We start from the raw sequence: 17,244 nt of genomic DNA on the forward strand, positions 1-17,244 counted from the left end.
GCAATAAATCTCTGGGATTCTCCAACCCAGAGATTCCGAGTGGTTTAACCTGTTAGACGTATTTAAACCATACGTTTTTTGAAAATTCGGGGAATTGTAATCAAAGGGATTGGGGCAAAGAGGAGGAGTTCAGTCCTGGGCTAGATCAGCCATGACCACATTGTGGGGATTAACATTGAAATCTAGAACGTGGCGCACACATCAGATTGATCATCTTATCCGGTTCCCATCAGCAGTGGGTGGTCATCTTGAGGGAATTTGCTGTTTGTTTTGTCCACCTTGTTTCACCATAGAATGACATCCCATTCTACATCATCGACAGGCCATTCGGCCCATACTATCCAGTCAAGTTTTCTGCTCCATTCATCATCCCTCCCACCTACTCTCCACACCCGGCAACAATACCACGAATTCCAGGAGCCCTAATGTGTTTATCCCGCTTGCGCTTAAATTTATCTCTGCTGTTGACTTCAGTCCCTCCAATGCAAGTGAGGTCCGTGTTCTCGTGACTGCAATCCTTTCTGTATTTATTGGAGACGACATTACACTTAGAAACATAGGAACATAGAAAATAGGTGCAGGAGTAGAGGCCATTCGGCCCTTCGAGCCTGCACCGCCATTCGATATGATCATGGCTGATCATCCAACTCAGTATCCTGTACCTGCCTTCTCTCCATACCCCCTGATCCCTTTAGCCACAAGGGCCACATCTAACTCCCTCTTAAATATAGCCAACGAACTGGCCTCGACTACCTTCTGTGGCAGAGAATTCCACAGATTCACCACTCTCTGTGTGAAAATTGTTTTTTCTCATCTCGGTCCTAAAAGATTTCCCCCTTATCCTTAAGCTGTGACCCCTTGTTCTGGACTTCCCCAACATCGGGAACAACCTTCTCACATCTAGCCTGTCCAACCCCTTAAGAATGTTGTGATTTTCTATAAGATCCCCCCTCAATCTTCTAACTTCTAGCGAGATATGGATAGCGAATTCTAACTTCAGCTTGGATTTTTGCTCTCTCCAAAGTGGAGATATTATCCCCCCCCCCCCCCCCCCCCCCCCGCCCATTGAAATTCAGAGATAATTATAAGTTCTATCTGATCCTTCCTGACATCTTCTCCAGGTAAAATCCTACGACCTGCTCCGTCTTGTCATTTTTCCATCCTCTCAGTTATGGCGTCATTCTCATGAACATTCCTTGTGCTTCCCCCCATCGTTCTACATCTCTGCGACAATATCCGCTTTCTGTCTGCATGACAGTGGCGATAAGAGTTGGGAAATGGGAATTATCAGAGGGTTGTAGAAAATTGGTGAAATTCCCGCTGTCGGGATGAGGCCGGTCCAACTGACATTTGTGTTTTATTTCTTTCAGGAGGATGCCGGGCGCAAGCGAAGGTAGGACATTGTCTTGAGGGAAACATTGAACGTTTTTGTGGAACAGCGCAAAACATTTCTAATGCTCGGTTTCTAACCAGCTGTTAAATATATGCAGGTTTCGTGATGAAGCCAAACCACTGTCGGTGGTAGATGAAGCCTTGCCGATTGAAAAGTTTCATTGCCCTGTTTTGTACAACACGGCATTCAAAGAAACATCTGATGACATCAAACAAGGTAAAGTTCATTCCTTTTCCATTGTTCTTGCTTCTGACATATTTAAGGTGCAAACATTAATGGTATTTTGGACTGAAGGGAAATTAAATATTTGATCTACCACCACACCCATCTGCTGGGAAGCAACACAGAGTGAGAGATCTGTGTAGCTCAACAACAGGCCCTTTGACTCGACTAGACCATGGCAACCTAGTTGCCCAACCAAGCTAGTCCCACTTGCCCGAGTCTGGCCTATATTTTCCAATTCTTTCTTATCCACGTATCTGCCCAACTGTCAGTAAAATTGTGTCATTGTACCAGCCTCGACCACTTCCTCTGTTAGTTCGTTCCATATTTACACTACCCACTGACTGAAAAACCTGCTCCTCGGGTCCTTTTTATTGCTTCCACTCTCACCTGTGTTTAGAAACATAGAAAATAGGTGCAGGAGTAGGCCATTCGGCCCTTCGAGCCTGCACCGCCATTCAATATGATCATGGCTGATCATCCAACTCAGTATCCTGTACCTGCCTTCTCTCCATACCCCTGCTCACTTTAGCCACAAGGGCCACATTTAACTCCCTCTTAAATATAGCCAATGAACTGTCCTTAACTACCTTCTGTGGCAGAGAATTCCAGAGATTCACCACTCTATGTGTGAAAAATGTTTTCCTCATCTCGGTCCTACGTTTAGACTCTCCTACGTTGGGTAAAGTATTTTGGATCATCACCATACCTGTGCACCTCGTATAGATCTTATACACAGATATAGTGTCACCCTGCCAGGCTCTCGTGAAAAATGTCCCAGATTGAGTAGTCTGTTGCAGGAATGAGAAAGTCCTGGCATGTCAGGACATTCATATGAAGAAAGACTGGATAGACTCGGCTTGTACTCGCTAGAATTTAGAAGATTGAGGGGGAATGTTATAGAAACGTACAACAGTTTTAAGGGGTTGGACAGGCTAGATGCAGGAAGATTGTTCCCCATGTTGGGGAAGTCCAGAACGAGGGGTCACAGTTTAAGGATAAGGGGGAAGTCTTTTAGGACTGAGATGAGAAAAACATTTTTTACACAGAGAGTGGTGAATCTCTGGATTTCTCTGCCACAGAAGGTAGTTGAGGCCAGTTCATTGGCTATATTTAAGAGGGAGTTAGATGTGGCCCTTGAGGCTAAAGGGATCAGGAGGTATGGAGAGAAGTCAGGTACAGGATACTGAGTTGGATGATCTCCCGCTCCACCCGATACCTCACGAAGTCACCCTCTCCGTCCTGGATAAAAACTCCAGGGGAGATGTCTTTTGTCCATTCGATGTTGTCCGCCCACCTGTGCCTGAGGCCGAGCGGCTTCTCCCCGGGTCCCGGGGCCGCGCTGCCCGAGTCTCCCCCCGACCCCCGGGGACTCTCTGATTCTCTGCTTCTCCCCCCAGTCTCCGTCACCCTGGATGTGGAAACAGCGCACCCGGGGCTCGAGGTGTCTGAGGATCGGAAGAGGGTGAGATGGACCGAGACCCGGAGGAGTCTCCCTGACACCGAGAGGAGGTTTACAGTCAGTCCGTGTGTGCTGGGATCGGAGGGATTCACATCGGGGAGACATCACTGGGAGGTGGAGGTGGCGGGGAGTCGGGTCTGGAGTCTGGGAGTCGCCGCAGAGTCTGTGGAGAGGAAGAGACCGGTCACACTGACCCCGGAGACTGGAGTCTGGAGCATCGGGCAGGGGTGGGGTGGCGGGTTTGATGCATTCACCTCCCCTCCATCCCGTCTCCCCGTCAGTCCCATCCCCGGGAGGGTGGGAGTTTGTCTCAGTTACGCGTCCGGGACAGTTTCATTTTACGACGCGGCCACCGAGTCCCATCTCCACACCTTCACTGGGAATAAATTCACGGAGAAACTTTATCCTTTCTTCTGGCTTTGGGAACAAAACCAGTGGCTGAGAATCTGCTCCGGTTCCGCTCCGGGTGTGTAAATGGGTCGGGTCCCGGGACCGGCGTCAGGAGCGGGGTTCAGGGGCTGTGGGGGCAGAACCCCGGTGGACAACAGGTCGGCGCTGAACGGCTCCCATTTAATCCCCAAATTCCGCGTCGTGAAACCCCAGTGAGCGCGGAAATAAAACCAGGGGGAATGTAAATGTGGGAAGAGTGAAATAAACAGCAACTGAAATCAGAGCTGTCTGTCGATCCGTTCATTTTAACGCGTTAATCGTGTCCGGCAACGGGACAGAAATTACTTTGTGAAAATTGAAGATTGAACCAATCGCCCTTCCCGCGGGCTCTGCGGGTTCAGCAGCAGCCGCGGGCGTCGGGTCCTGAGCTCCGGGCTCCCCCGGGTCCTAAACTTCAACAGCGACGTAAAGGCGAGTTTGGGGCAGGTGGAGATAGGAGGACGGAATGAAATCCGAAATTCCCTGAAGTGAGAGAAGGCAAAGTGAATATTGGAAATGGTAGATACAAGAATTCTGTTGACATGGTTGAGTTTTTAAAAAATGTGCTGGAGTAACTCAGCGGGCCAGTCAGCATTCCAGAACTAGGGGTCACATTTCAAGTCCAGAACTAGGGGTCACAGTTTAAGTCCAGAACTAGGGGGTCACAGTTTAAGAATAAGAGGGAAGACTTTTAGGACCGAGATGAGAAAATCATTTTTTACACAGAGAGTGGTGAATCTGTGGAATTCTCTGCCACAGAAGGTAGTTGAGGCCAGTTCATTGGCTATATTTAAGAGGGAGTTAGATGTGGCCCTTGTGGCTAAAGGGATCAGGGGGTATGGAGAGAAGGCAGGGATGGGATACTGAGTTGGATGATCAGCCATGATCATATTGAATGGTGGTGCAGGCTCGAAACCTATTTTCTATGTTTCTATCTGTGGAGGGGAAATGGACAGACCACACTTCGGGATCAGGACCCTTCTTTGGTCTGAAGAAGGAATTCCAAGGGCTACAGGTTCGCTCTATCAGAGTGAATGAATTGGTGTTGATGTCGTTCAGCAGAGGGTGGTAAGGGTCTGACTCGGGAGGTGTGAATGGGAGGGAGGAATTAAATCGGAAATTACTTGAAGGGAGAAGAATAAAGCTGAATGGCCTGTTTACGTGCTGTATCTCTATGGCAAACCATCACTGCTCTCTCTCCCCATCCCCCCCACTCGCAACAAGGGCAGTGTCCCCCTAATCCTTACCTTTCACCCCACTAGCCGGCACATACAACAAATAGTCCTCCGTCAGTTTCGCCACCTCCAACGTGACCCCACGACTCGCCACACCTTCCCATCTTCCCCCGCTGTCTGCCTTCCGCAAAGACCGCTCCTTCTGTAACTCCCTTGTCAATTCTTCCCTTCCCTCCCGTACCACCCCTTCCCCGGGCACTTTCCCTTGCAACCGCAAGAAACGCAACACATGTCCCTTCACCTCCCCCCCCCCCCCCCTCGACTCCATTCAAGGACCCAAGCAGTTATTCCAGGTGCGACAGAGGTTCACCTGTATCTCCTCCAACCTCATCTATTGCATCTGCTGCTCTAGATGTCAGCTGATCTACATCGGTGAGACCAAGCGGAGGTTGGGCGATCGTTTCGTCGAACACCTCCGCTCAGTCCGCAATAACCAACCTGACCTCCCGGTGGCTCAGCACTTCAACTCCACCTCCCATTCCGTACCCGACCTCTCTGTCCTGGGTCTCCTCCATGGCCAGAGCGAGCAACACCGGAAATTGGAGGAACAGCACCTCATATTCCGCTTGGGGAGTCTGCACCCTGGGGGCATGAACATTGAATTCTCACAATTTTGTTAGCCCTTGCTGTCTCCTCCCCTTCCTATCTCTCCCCCAGCCCTCGGGCTCCTCCTCCTCCTCCTCCTTTTTCCTTTCTTCTGCCTGCAAGTGTGCAACCTGAGTCATTAATGCCCCTGCCCCACTTAGGAAACCTGAACGGAAACCTCTGCAGACTTTGCGCCCCACCCAAGGTTCCCGTGCGATTCCTGGAGGTTGCAGGTGGTTGCAGGTAGGGAGACTGACAAAAACCTCCGGGAACCGCACGGAAACCTAGGGTAGGGCGCAAAGTCTCCAGAGGTTTCCGTTCAGGTTTCCTAAGTGGGGCAGGGGCACAACTCTGTTTCTCTCTCTACAATCGCTAACCAACCTTCTGAGTATTTATTGGATCTTATGGCTTTATTTTGGATTTTCAGCATCTGCGTTTTATTTCCAGTTCGATGGGTGAATGGAATGTGAGTCTGTCCACAAACTACCAAGGTATAAAACAGAAAACGCTGGCGGCATTCAGCAGGTCGATCAGTCTACAGTATCTGGAAAGAGAAGGTTTAATATTTCTGAGGTACTGTGGAGCAGTGGATAGAGCTGCTGCCTCACTGGGGCCAGGGACCCGTGTTCGATCTTGTCCTCGAGTTCTGCCCGTTCGAAGTTTCCATGTTGGCGATCGCTTCGCCCAACACCTCCGCTCGGTTCGCAATAACCAACCTGATCTCCCGGGGGCTCAGCACTTCAACTCCCCCTCCCATTCCGAATCCGATCTTTCTGTCCTGGGCCTCCTCCATGGCCAGAGTGAGGACCACCGTAAATTGGAGGAGCAGCACCTCATATTTCGCTTGGGTAGTTTACACCCCAGCGGTATGAACATTGACTTATCTAATTTCTGGTAGCCCTTGCTTTCTCCCCCCCCCCCCCCTTCTCAGCTCTCCCTCAGCCCACTGGCTCCACCTTTTCCTTTCTTCTTCCCGCCCGCCCACCCCCCACCCCACCCTCACATCAGGCTGATGTTTCGAGCTGAAACATTTCCTATTTCCTTCGCTCCATAGATGCTGCCTCACCCGCTGAGTTTCTCCAACATTTTTGTCTACTTTCGATTTTCCAGCATCTGCAGTTCCTTCTTAAACATACGAACTAGAACAGCCTATTGCACTTTATCTGTGTATTTGTGTGTGTGTAAATATATATTATACTAGACTAAGTGGGACCCGTTGGGTCCCAGCATCACACGGGAGGGCTGGTCACCAACGCGATATTCCACCTCTCCACCAATTCCAATATGGTGAGGCAAACAATTGGGCAGCAGCCACTCGACAACCAAAATTTATTTTGTGAACACAAACTTTTTAAAAAGGCGAGGCAAACAATTGGGCAGCAGCCACTTTACAGCTGCATCGAGGTGACTCACCGTGGAGTGTACGTGCGTTCAGTGTTATTCGCAGCTCAGAGAGCCATGACCCTCTCGCTTCCTGGGTCTAGCAGAGACTGAGTAAGGGACTACACTTCCGGGTTTTATAGTCCCTCCCCCCTGCCGCCAGCGGGGGCAGCAGAGAGAATGGCAAATTTTTAAAAAACATTAATATCTCTCTGATTTTTCATCGATGGGAAAAATCCTCCGTTCCCAGAAGGCGGGGGGGGGGGGGGCTCTGAGCGAGGAGGCCAAAAATGACGGACGTAGGTGGCAGCGTTCTCTCGGAAATCGCAGCACAGTGGCCAAAAGCGGTCAAGATCAGACTTTTAGTAATATAGATGGTATATGGTCACACTGATCTGACCTGTATTTAAGCCTAAAATATTCAGTTGTGCTGCAGCAAGCAAGAATTTCATTGTCCTATCAGGGACACATGACAATAAACTCTCTTGACTTGACTCTTGGTCGCATGGGTTTCCTCCGGGTGTCCTGGTTTCCTCCCACATCCAAAGGACATGTTGGTTAATTGGCCCCAAGTGTGTAAGGAGTGGATGGGAAAATGGGATAACAGGGAACAAGTATTAATTGATGATAGACACAAAAAGCTGCAGGAACTCGGTGTGTCAGACAGCATCGCTATAGAAAAGGAGTGATTTGGTGATCGATGGACTCGATGGGCCTGTTTCCACGCTGCATCGAAAATCCAACATCCTGTTATTGTAATAATGCGTGTGCATGATTAGTGGGGAAAGAGGTTTTACGAGGATGTTGCCAGGACTCGAGGGCCCGAGCTATCGGTGGAGGTTGAGCAGGCTAGGACTCTATTACTTGGGGCGCAGGAGGATCTTTTTGAGATGGAAAAAATCTTGAGAGGAACAGATCGGGAAGACGCACAGAGTAGGGCAATCAAGAGTAGGGCAATCAAGAATCAGAGGACATATGTTTAAGATGCGGATGGAAATATTCAATAGGAACCTGAGGGGTAACTTTTTCACATAGAAGGTGGTGGGTGTATGGAACGAGCTGCTGGAGGAGGTAGTTGAGGCTGGGACTATAGCAACGTTTAAGACGCATTTAGACAGGTACTTGGATAGGACAGGTTTAGAGATATGGGCCAAACACAGGTGATGCACGTCGGTTCAAAAACCGAATGGTTGTGGGTAAGGAGCTGTCCCTGAACATGGTTCTGTGGGATTTCAAGCTCGGCATTTGTGCTCAGGTTCGTGTCCAGGACTCTGGCGCGGTGAGGCTGCAGTTCTACCCTCTGCACCTGAGCTTGAAATCCCACAGAACCATGTCCAGGAACATCTCCGTCCTTACCCACAACCATTGGGGGTTTGAACCGACCTGCACCACCTGTGTTTGGCCCATACCTCTTAACCTGTCCTATCCAATTACCTGTCTAAATGCGCCTTAAACGTTGTGATAGTCCCTGCCTCAACTACCTCCCCCAGCAGCTCGTTCCATACACCCACCACCCTTTGTGTGAACAAGTTACCCCTCAGGTTCCTGTTGAATATTTCCATCCTCATCTAAAACATATGTCCTCTGATTCTTGATTGCCCTACTCTTGGCAAGAGACTCTGTGCGTCTTCCCGATCTGTTCCTCTCAAGATTTTTTCCATCTCAAAAAGATCCTCCTGCGCTCCTCCAAGGAACAGATTCCTACCCTGCTCAACCTCTCCCGATAGCTCGGGACCTCGAGTCCTGGCAACATCCTCGTAAAACCTCTTTCCCCTCTAATCATGCACACACATTGTTACAATAACAAGATGCTGCATTTTCGATACAGCATGGAAACAGGCCCATCGAGTCCAAGCTGGCCATCGATCACCCGTTCACACTAGTTCTATGTTATCCCACTTTCACTTCCACTCTATGCACACCAGTGGTTTCTGACAAACCTACAAAATCGCCCGCCTTTGGGATGTGGGAGGAAACTGGATAACTGGAGGAAACAGAGATTAGCTGGGCATTGTACTGTTCCGCGTTCTCTGTGGGCCGAAGAGCCTTTTCCACAGCCTGTTCTAGTTGTACATGGCCAGCAACAACACTGATAGGCCCATTGTATTTCCCACTCCCAACATTCAGCGTTATTCTTCTCCCTTCAAGTAATTTCTGATTTAATTCCTCGCTCCCATTCACACCTCCCGAGACAGACATTTACCGTCCTCTTCCGAACGACATCAACACCATTTAATTCACTCTGATTTGGCGAACCTGTAGCCCTTGGAATTCCTTCTTCAGCCGAAAGAAGGGTTGTGTTTCCGATGCATAGGAGGCACAACATCCGAGGATGTACACACCATTGGAGATAAATGGGGATACTGTGGATAGAGTGAGCTGCTTTAAATACCTGGGAGTCCACATCTCAGTGGATCTGACATGGACATCACACGCTGCAGCACTCGTGAGTAAGGCAAGGCAGCGCCTTTACCACCTCAGGCATTGAGGAAATTCAGAGTGTATCTAAGGATCCTCCAGTGCTTCTACGCAGCGGCTGTGGGAAGCATCTTGTCCGGAAACATCACAATTTGGTTTGGAAACTGCTCTGCCCAGGACAAGAAGGCTCTGCAGAGAGTAATGTGTTCGGCCGAACGCACTATGGGAACTTCACTCGCCCCCCTGCAGGAACTATACATCAGGAGGTGCAGATCCAGAGCCAACAAGATCATGGGAGACCCCTTCCACCCCTGCAACGGACTGTTCCAGCTGCTACGGTCAGGCAAACGCCTCCGTTGCCATGCTGTGAAAACGGAGAGGATGAGAAGGAGTTTCTTCCCAGAGGCCATTCGGACTGTAAACTCCTATCTCACCAGGGACTAACTTTACTGTACCTATTTATTGTTGTGTGGTGTCTTTTTAAAATGGCTGTTTTTTTCTCCCACAGATATGTAATATGTGAATATGTGATTCTGTTCCATTCTGTTGTTTGTTTGTCTTTTTGCACAAAGTCCGTGAGCATTGCCACTTTTCATTTCACTGCACATCTCGTATGCATATGTGACGAATAAACTTGACTCGACTTGACGTGGTCTGTCCATTCCCCTCCACAGATGCTGCCTGGCCCGCTGAGTTCCTCCAGCACTTTGGTGGTTTTTGTAAACTCAACTATAACCATATAACAATTACAGCACGGAAACAGGCCATCTCGGCCCTTCTAGTCCGTGCCGAACACTTATTCTCCCCTAGTCCCATCTACCTGCACTCAGACCATAACCCTCCATTCCTTTCCCGTCCATATACCTATCCAATTTATTTTTAAATGATAAAAACGAACCTGCCTCCACCACCTTCACTGGAAGCTCATTCCACACAGCTACCACTCTCTGAGTAAAGAAGTTCCCCCTCATGTTACCCCTAAACTTCTGTCCCTTAATTCTCAAGTCATGTCCTCTTGTTTGAATCTTCCCTACTCTCAGTGGGAAAAGCTTATCCACGTCAACTCTGTCTATCCCTCTCATCATTTTAAAGACCTCTATCAAGCCCCCCTTAACCTTCTGCGCTCCAAAGAATAAAGACCTAACTTGTTCAACCTTTCTCTGTAACTTAGTTGCTGAAACCCAGGCAACATTCTAGTAAATCTCCTCTGTACTCTCTCTATTTTGTTGACATCCTTCCTATAATTAGGCGACCAAAATTGTACACCATACTCCAGAATTGGCCTCACCAATGCCTTGTACAATTTTAACATTACATCCCAACTTCTATACTCAATGCTCTGATTTATAAAGGCCAGCACACCAAAAGCTTTCTTTACCACCCTATCTACATGATATTCTACCTTCAGGGAACTGTGCAGTTATTCCTAGATCCCTCTGTTCAACTGCATTCCTCAATTCACTACCATTTACCATGTACGTCCTATTCTGATTTGTCCTGCCAAGATGTAGTACCTCACACTTATCAGCATGAAACTCCATCTGCCATCTTTCAGCTCACTCTTCCAACTGGCCTAAATCTCTCTGTAGACTTTGAAAATCTACTTCATTATCCACAACACCACCTATCTTAGTATCATCTGCATGCTTACTAATCCAATTGTCAACTATGTCAACAGATTTCTTGTATGTACCATTTCCATTGTTCACTTTGCCTTCTCTCACTCCAGGGAATTTCCGATGTTATTCCGCCCTTCTATCTCCACCTACCCCCAAACTCGCCTTTACGCTGCTGTTGAAAGTCCTCACCAACCTCGTTGTGACTCGGGAGGGGTTTAGGACCGGTGGATCCCGGAGCTCAGGACCCGCCGCTCGTGGCTGCTGCTGAACCCGCGGGAAGGGAGATTGTTTCAATCTTTATATTTTCACTAAAGTAATTTCTGTTCCGTTGACGGACGCGGTTAACGCGTTAAAATGAACGGATCGACAGGCAGACAGACAGACAGCTCTGATTTCAGTTGCTGTTTATTTCACTCTTCCTAACATTTACATTCCCCCTGGTTTTATTTCCGCGTTCACTGGGGTTTTACGACGTGGTATATTGGGATTAATTGGGAGTCGCTCAGCGCCGATCTGTTGTCCACCGACCCTAAACTGGCGCCGACCTGTTGTCCACCAACCCTTTTACACATCCGGAGCGGAACTGGAGCAGATTCTCAGCCACTGGTTTTGTTCCCAAGGCCCGAAGAAAGGATAAAGTTTCTCCGTGAATTTATTCTCACTGAACGTGTGGAGATGGGACTTGGTTTCCGCGTCGTAAAATGAAACTGTCCCAGACTCGTAACAGAGATAAACTCCCACCCTCCCGGGGACGGGCCGGTTGGGGATACGGGATGGAGGGGAGGTGACTGCTTCAAACTGCTCACCATCTCGCCAGATGCCCCAGATACCAGTGTCCGGGGACGGTGTGCACCTTCTCTTCCTCTCCACAGACTCTGCGGCGACTCCCAGACTCCAGCCCTGACTCCCCGCCACCTCCACCTCCCAGTAATGTCTCCCCGATGTGAATCCCTCCGATCCCAGCAAACATGCCCAGTCTGTAAACCTCTTCCCGGTGTCAGGGAGACACCTCCGGGTCCGGGTCCGTCTCACCCTCTTCCGATCCTCAGACACCTCGAGCAGCGGATGCGCTGTTTCCACATCCAGGGTGACGGAGACTGGGGGGAGAAGCAGAGAATCAGAGAGTCCCCGGGGGTCGGGGGGAGACTCGGGCAGCGCGGCCCCGGGACCGGGGGAGAAGCCGCTCGGCCTCAGGCACAGGCGGGCGGACAACTGAAACCTTGACCGGGTTTCATCCGAACAGCATCGGATGGACAACAGACATCTCTCCCGAGTTTTGATCCGGGATGGAGAGGGGAACTCCGTGAAGTCTCGGAAGGGAACACGGGAGGGGGTCGGGGAGGACGAGTGCAGAGGATGAAGAGGACTACGAGATTGCAGGGGTGAAGGGGAAACGAAGGGGGAGGGGGCTGTTCAGATATGGAGGCAGATCTGAGCAGGTGGATATTGAGGTGAGTGGTCATTTGAGGTTGTTAAAGAGGAGGTAGAGGTGTGGGGTGGAGTCACCATGATGATTGTGAATGGGGGGGGGAGACATGAGGGGCCAGATGACCTGCTCCTGAGTTTTCTGAGTGGTGAGACAAAGGGAAGGGTGGGTTTGTTGGTCAATTGGAGTGGGTGCAAACGGATTTACAATGAATTCATCAGGTCCGAAATGCTGGGTTATCAGGTGAAATTGGACAGTCAGAAAGTCATAAGTGAAAGCATTCGAATAAGGCCATTCGGCCCATCAAGTCTACTCCACCATTCAATCATGGCTGATCTATCTCTCCCTCCTAACCCCATTCTCCTGCCTTCTCCCCATAACCTCTGACACCCGCACTAATCAAGAATCTATCCATTTCTGCCTTAAAAATATCCACCAACTTGGCCTCTACAGCCTTCTGTGGCGACGAATCCCACAAATTTACCACCCTCTGATTAAAAACATTTCCCCTCATCTCCTTCTGAAAAGAACATCCTTTAATTCTGAGCCTGTGGCCTCTAGTCCTAAACTCTCCCACTAATGGAAACATCCTCTCCACATCCACTCTATCCAAGCCTTCCACTGTTCTTCAATGGGGTCCCCCCCCCCCTCTTTCTTCTAAACTCCAGCGAGTACAGGCCAAATGCTGACAAACTCTCATCATAGGTTAACTCATTCATTCCTGGAACAGACTATTCAGACTGGGACATTTTTTCTCTTGGGAGCCTGTCAGGGTGACATTATAGATGTGTATAAGATTCACGGATAAGATGATTAGCCACAATACTTTACACAAGGTCGGAGAGTCTAAACCGAGAGTGCATCGGTTTCAGGTGAGAGTGGAAACAATAACACACTCTGAGGAGCGGGTTTTTCAGTCAGTGGGTCGTGTGTACATGGAACGATCTTGCAGAGGAAGTGGTCGGGGCTGGTAAAATGCCAACATTTTACTGAGAATTGGGTAGATACGTGGATAAGAAAGACTTGGAAGGATATGAGCCTGACTGAGGCAAGTGGGGTTAGCTTGGTTGGGCAACTTGTTTGGCATGGTCGAGTCAAGTCAAAGGGCCTGTTGCTGTGCTACATAGCTCTCTGACTCTGTGAAGCTTCCCAGTAGATGAGCTTGGTGGTAGATCAAATCTTCAATTTCCCTTCAGTCCAAAATATCATTAATCTTTGAATCTAAGTACTACTTAAAGATAGACACAATCAAAGGTAGACACAAAATGCTGGAGTAACTCAGAGGGATAGGCAGCATCTCTGGAGAGAAGGAATGGGTGACTCTTCGGGTCGAGACCACATCTGGAGTATTGTGTACAGTTTTGGTCTCCTAATTTGAGGAAGGACATCCTTGTGATTGAGGCAGTGCAGCGTAGGTTCACGAGATTGATCCCTGGGATGTGAGGAAAGATTGTAAAGACTGTCATATGAGGAAAGATTGAAAAGACTAGGCTTGTATTCACTGGAGTTTAGAAGGATGAGTGGGTATCTTATAGAAACATATAAAATTATAAATGGACTGGACAAGCTAGATGCAGGAAAAATGTCCCCAATGTTGGGCGAGTCCAGAACCAGGGGCCACACAGTCTTAGAATAAAGGGGAGGTCATTTAAGACTGAGGTGAGAAAAAAACATTTTTTCCCAGAGAGTTGTGAATTTATGGAATTCCCTGCCACAGAGGGCAGTGGAGGCCAAATCACTGGATGGATTGAAGAGAGAGTTAGATAGAGCTCTAAGGGCTAGTGGAGTCAAGGGATATGGGGAGAAGGCAGGCACGGGTTATTGATAGGGGACGATCAGCCATGATCACAATGAATGGCGGTGCTGGCTCGAAGGGCCGAATAGCCTCCTCGTGCACCTATTTTATATGTTTCTATGAGACCCTTCTTCAGACTGAAGAACTTTCAATTCAGTAGTTTGTCCAAATGCTTCTGAAATGTAGCAAGGGTAATCTTATAATCCATCGAACCTCTACCCACAATATAGCAACTTGTCTGAAATTCAAGTCAGAAGGTGGAGTGGTTATTTATTACCAGGGAGACGGTGCTTGGGAAGCTTCTTTGGCTGGTGGACAAGTCACCTGGGCCAGGTGGACTGAACCCTGGGTTTCTGAAAGTGATGGCTTTAGAGATTGTGCAGGCATTGATAGTGATATTTCAGGAATCACTAGTCATGAGTGGTCGCAGCTGATTGCAAAATTGCCAACATTACCTTGCTGCACAAAAAGGGAGCAAGGCAGAATAGTGGGAACGAGAGGCCTGTTAGTCTGACTTCTGTGGTTTGTAAGATTTGAGTCCATTATAAAGGATGAGGTTACGGGGTACTTCGAAGTTGACGCTAAAATAGGCCAAAGTCAGCATGGCTTTGTGAGGGGGAGTTCTTGCTTCATAAGTTTGCTGGAATTCTTTGAAGTATATAGCAGGACAGACAAAGGAGAGACAGTAGATGTTTTTTTTCACTTCGATATTCAGAAAGACTTTGATAAGGTGCCACATATTAGCCTGCTTAGGAAGATGAGAGCCCACGGTATCAAAGGGCAGATACTGGCTTGGATCGCAGGTTGACTGGATGAGGCAGTGCAGCGTAGGTTCACGAGATTGATCCCTGGGATGGCGGGACTGTCAGATGAGGAAAGATTGAAAAGACTAGGCTTGTATTCACTGGAGTTTGGAAGGATGAGGGGATATCTTATAGAAACGTATACAATTATAAAAGGACTGAACAAGCTAGATGCAGGAAAAATGTTCCCAATGTTGGGTGAGTCCAGAACCAGGGGCCACACAGTCTTAGAATAAAGGGGAGGTTATTTAAGACTGAGGTGAGAAAAAACTTTTCCACCCAGAGAGTTGTGAATGTATGGAATTCCCTGCCACAGAGGGCGGTGGAGGCCAAGTCACTGGATGGATTTAAGAGAGAGTTAGATAGAGCTCTAGGGGCTAGTGGAGTCAAGGGATATGGGGAGAAGGCAGGCACGGGTTATTGATAGGGGATGATCAGCCATGATCACAATGAATGGCGGTGTTGGCTCAAAGGGCCGAATGGCCTCCTCCTGCACCTATTTTCTATGTTTCTATGTTTCTAGAAGGCAGAGAGTGGCAATAAAGGGTATTTTACTGGTTGGCTGCCAGTGACTAGTTGAGTTCCACAAGGGTCGGTGCTGAGGCCACTACTCTTCACGTTGTATATTAATGGTTTGGACGAGGGGATTGAAGGCTTTGTGGCAAAACTTGCGGATGATACAAAAATAGGTGGAGGGGCAGGTAGTGTAGAGAAAGCAGGAACCCTGCAGAAGGACTTGGACAGGATGGGAGAGTGGGCAGAGAAGTTGCACATGGAATACAGTGTAGCGAGGTGTGGAGTCGTGCATTTTGGTAGTAGGAATGAAGGCCAGCACCGCCATTCAAAGTGATCATGGCTGATCATCCACAATCAGTACCCCGTTCCTGCCTTCTCCCCATATCCCCTGACTCCGCTATCTTCAGGAACCCTATCTAGCTCTCTCTTGAGAACCGACCTCCACCGCCCTCTGAGGCAGAGAATTCCACAGACTCACAACTCTCTGTGTGAAAAAGTGTTTCCCCATCCCTGTTCTGAATGGCTTACCCCTTATTCCTAAACTGTGGCCCCTGGTTCTGGACTCCCCCAACATTGGGAATACGTTTCCTGCCTCTAGCGTGTCCAAACCCTTAAAAAACATATGTTTCAATAAGATATCTTCTCATCATTCTAAGTTCCAGCGCATACAAGCCCAGCCGTTCCATTCTCTCAACATATGACGGTCCTGCCATCCCGGGAATTAACCTGGTGAACCTACGCTGCACTCCCTCAACAGCAAAAATGTCCTACCTCAAATTTGGAGACCAAAACTGCATGCAATACTCCAGGCGTGGTCTCACAAGGGTCCTGTACAACTGTAGAAGGACCTCTTTGCTCCGATACTCAACTCCTCTTATTATGAAGGCCAACATGCCATTAGCTTTCTTCACTGCCTGCTGTACCTGCATGCTTACTTTCACTGACTGATGAACAAGGACCCCCAGATCCCGTTGTACATCCTTTTCCTAACTTGACACCATTCAGATATTAATCTGCCTTCCTGTTCTTGCCACCAAACTGGATAACCTCACATTTATCCGCATTAAACTGTATCTGCCCACTCACCCAACCTGTCCAAATCACCCTGCATCATCCTAGCATCCTCCTCACAGTTCACACAGCCACCCAGCTTTGTGTCATCTGCAAATTTGCTAATGTTACTCTTAATCCCTCCATCTATATCATTAATGTATAATGTAAATAGCTGCGGTCCCAGCACCGGGCCTTGCGGTACCCTAATCACTCTAATTTTGCCCACTAATCTCCTATGTGGAACCTTATCATTCTGACAGTCCAGGTACACTACATCCACTGGCTCTCCCTTGTCCATTATCCTGGATACATCCTCAAACAATTCCAGAAGATTAGTCAAGCATGATTTCCCCTTTGTAAAGCCATGCTGACTCGGACTGCTGCTGTTACCGCTATCCATATGTGCCACTACTTCATCTTTTATAAATGACTCACCACTGATGTCAGGCTAACTGGTCTATAATCCCCTGTTTTCTCTCTCCCTCCTTTCTTAAAAAGTGGGAGAACATTAGCTGCCCTCCAATCCACAGGAACCGATCCTGAATCTACAGAACAATGGGGAGAGGACAGGCACGGGTTATTGACTGGGGACGATCAGCCATGATCAGAATGAATGGCGGTGCTGGCTCGAAGGGCCGAACGGCCTCCTCCTGCACCTATTTTCGATGTTTCTATTCCCATGAAAGAAAATGGGAAAACATTGCATCCATCTAGTATATGACTTGTTACGATGTTAAAATATAAGAACTGTTTCATTTGAAAAACAAAGGCATTCAAGAGTCTGTATGTCATGCATGTGGTGGGAGACCGCTCTTCGGAGCTTCCGCAACGGCGACTTCTCCCGCCCGAGTTGCGGGGTTGAGGATGACCTGGAGCGGGGCCTTACATCGCCCGGCGCGGCTTTAATG

At 48.6% G+C, this 17,244-nt stretch overlaps 1 protein-coding gene across 3 annotated transcripts in view; it reads right to left on the reverse strand.

Annotated features, from left to right (window-relative positions):
• The window catches only part of LOC116990128 (zinc-binding protein A33-like), a 1,164,093-nt gene that overhangs the window by 50,386 nt on the left and 1,096,463 nt on the right, over positions 1-17,244 (reverse strand). The gene's annotated exons all lie outside the window — the stretch shown is intronic.

The sequence above is a fragment of the Amblyraja radiata genome, chromosome 30 (genome assembly GCF_010909765.2).
Source record: "Amblyraja radiata isolate CabotCenter1 chromosome 30, sAmbRad1.1.pri, whole genome shotgun sequence".
In the NCBI taxonomy this organism is placed as follows: Eukaryota; Metazoa; Chordata; class Chondrichthyes; order Rajiformes; family Rajidae; genus Amblyraja; species Amblyraja radiata.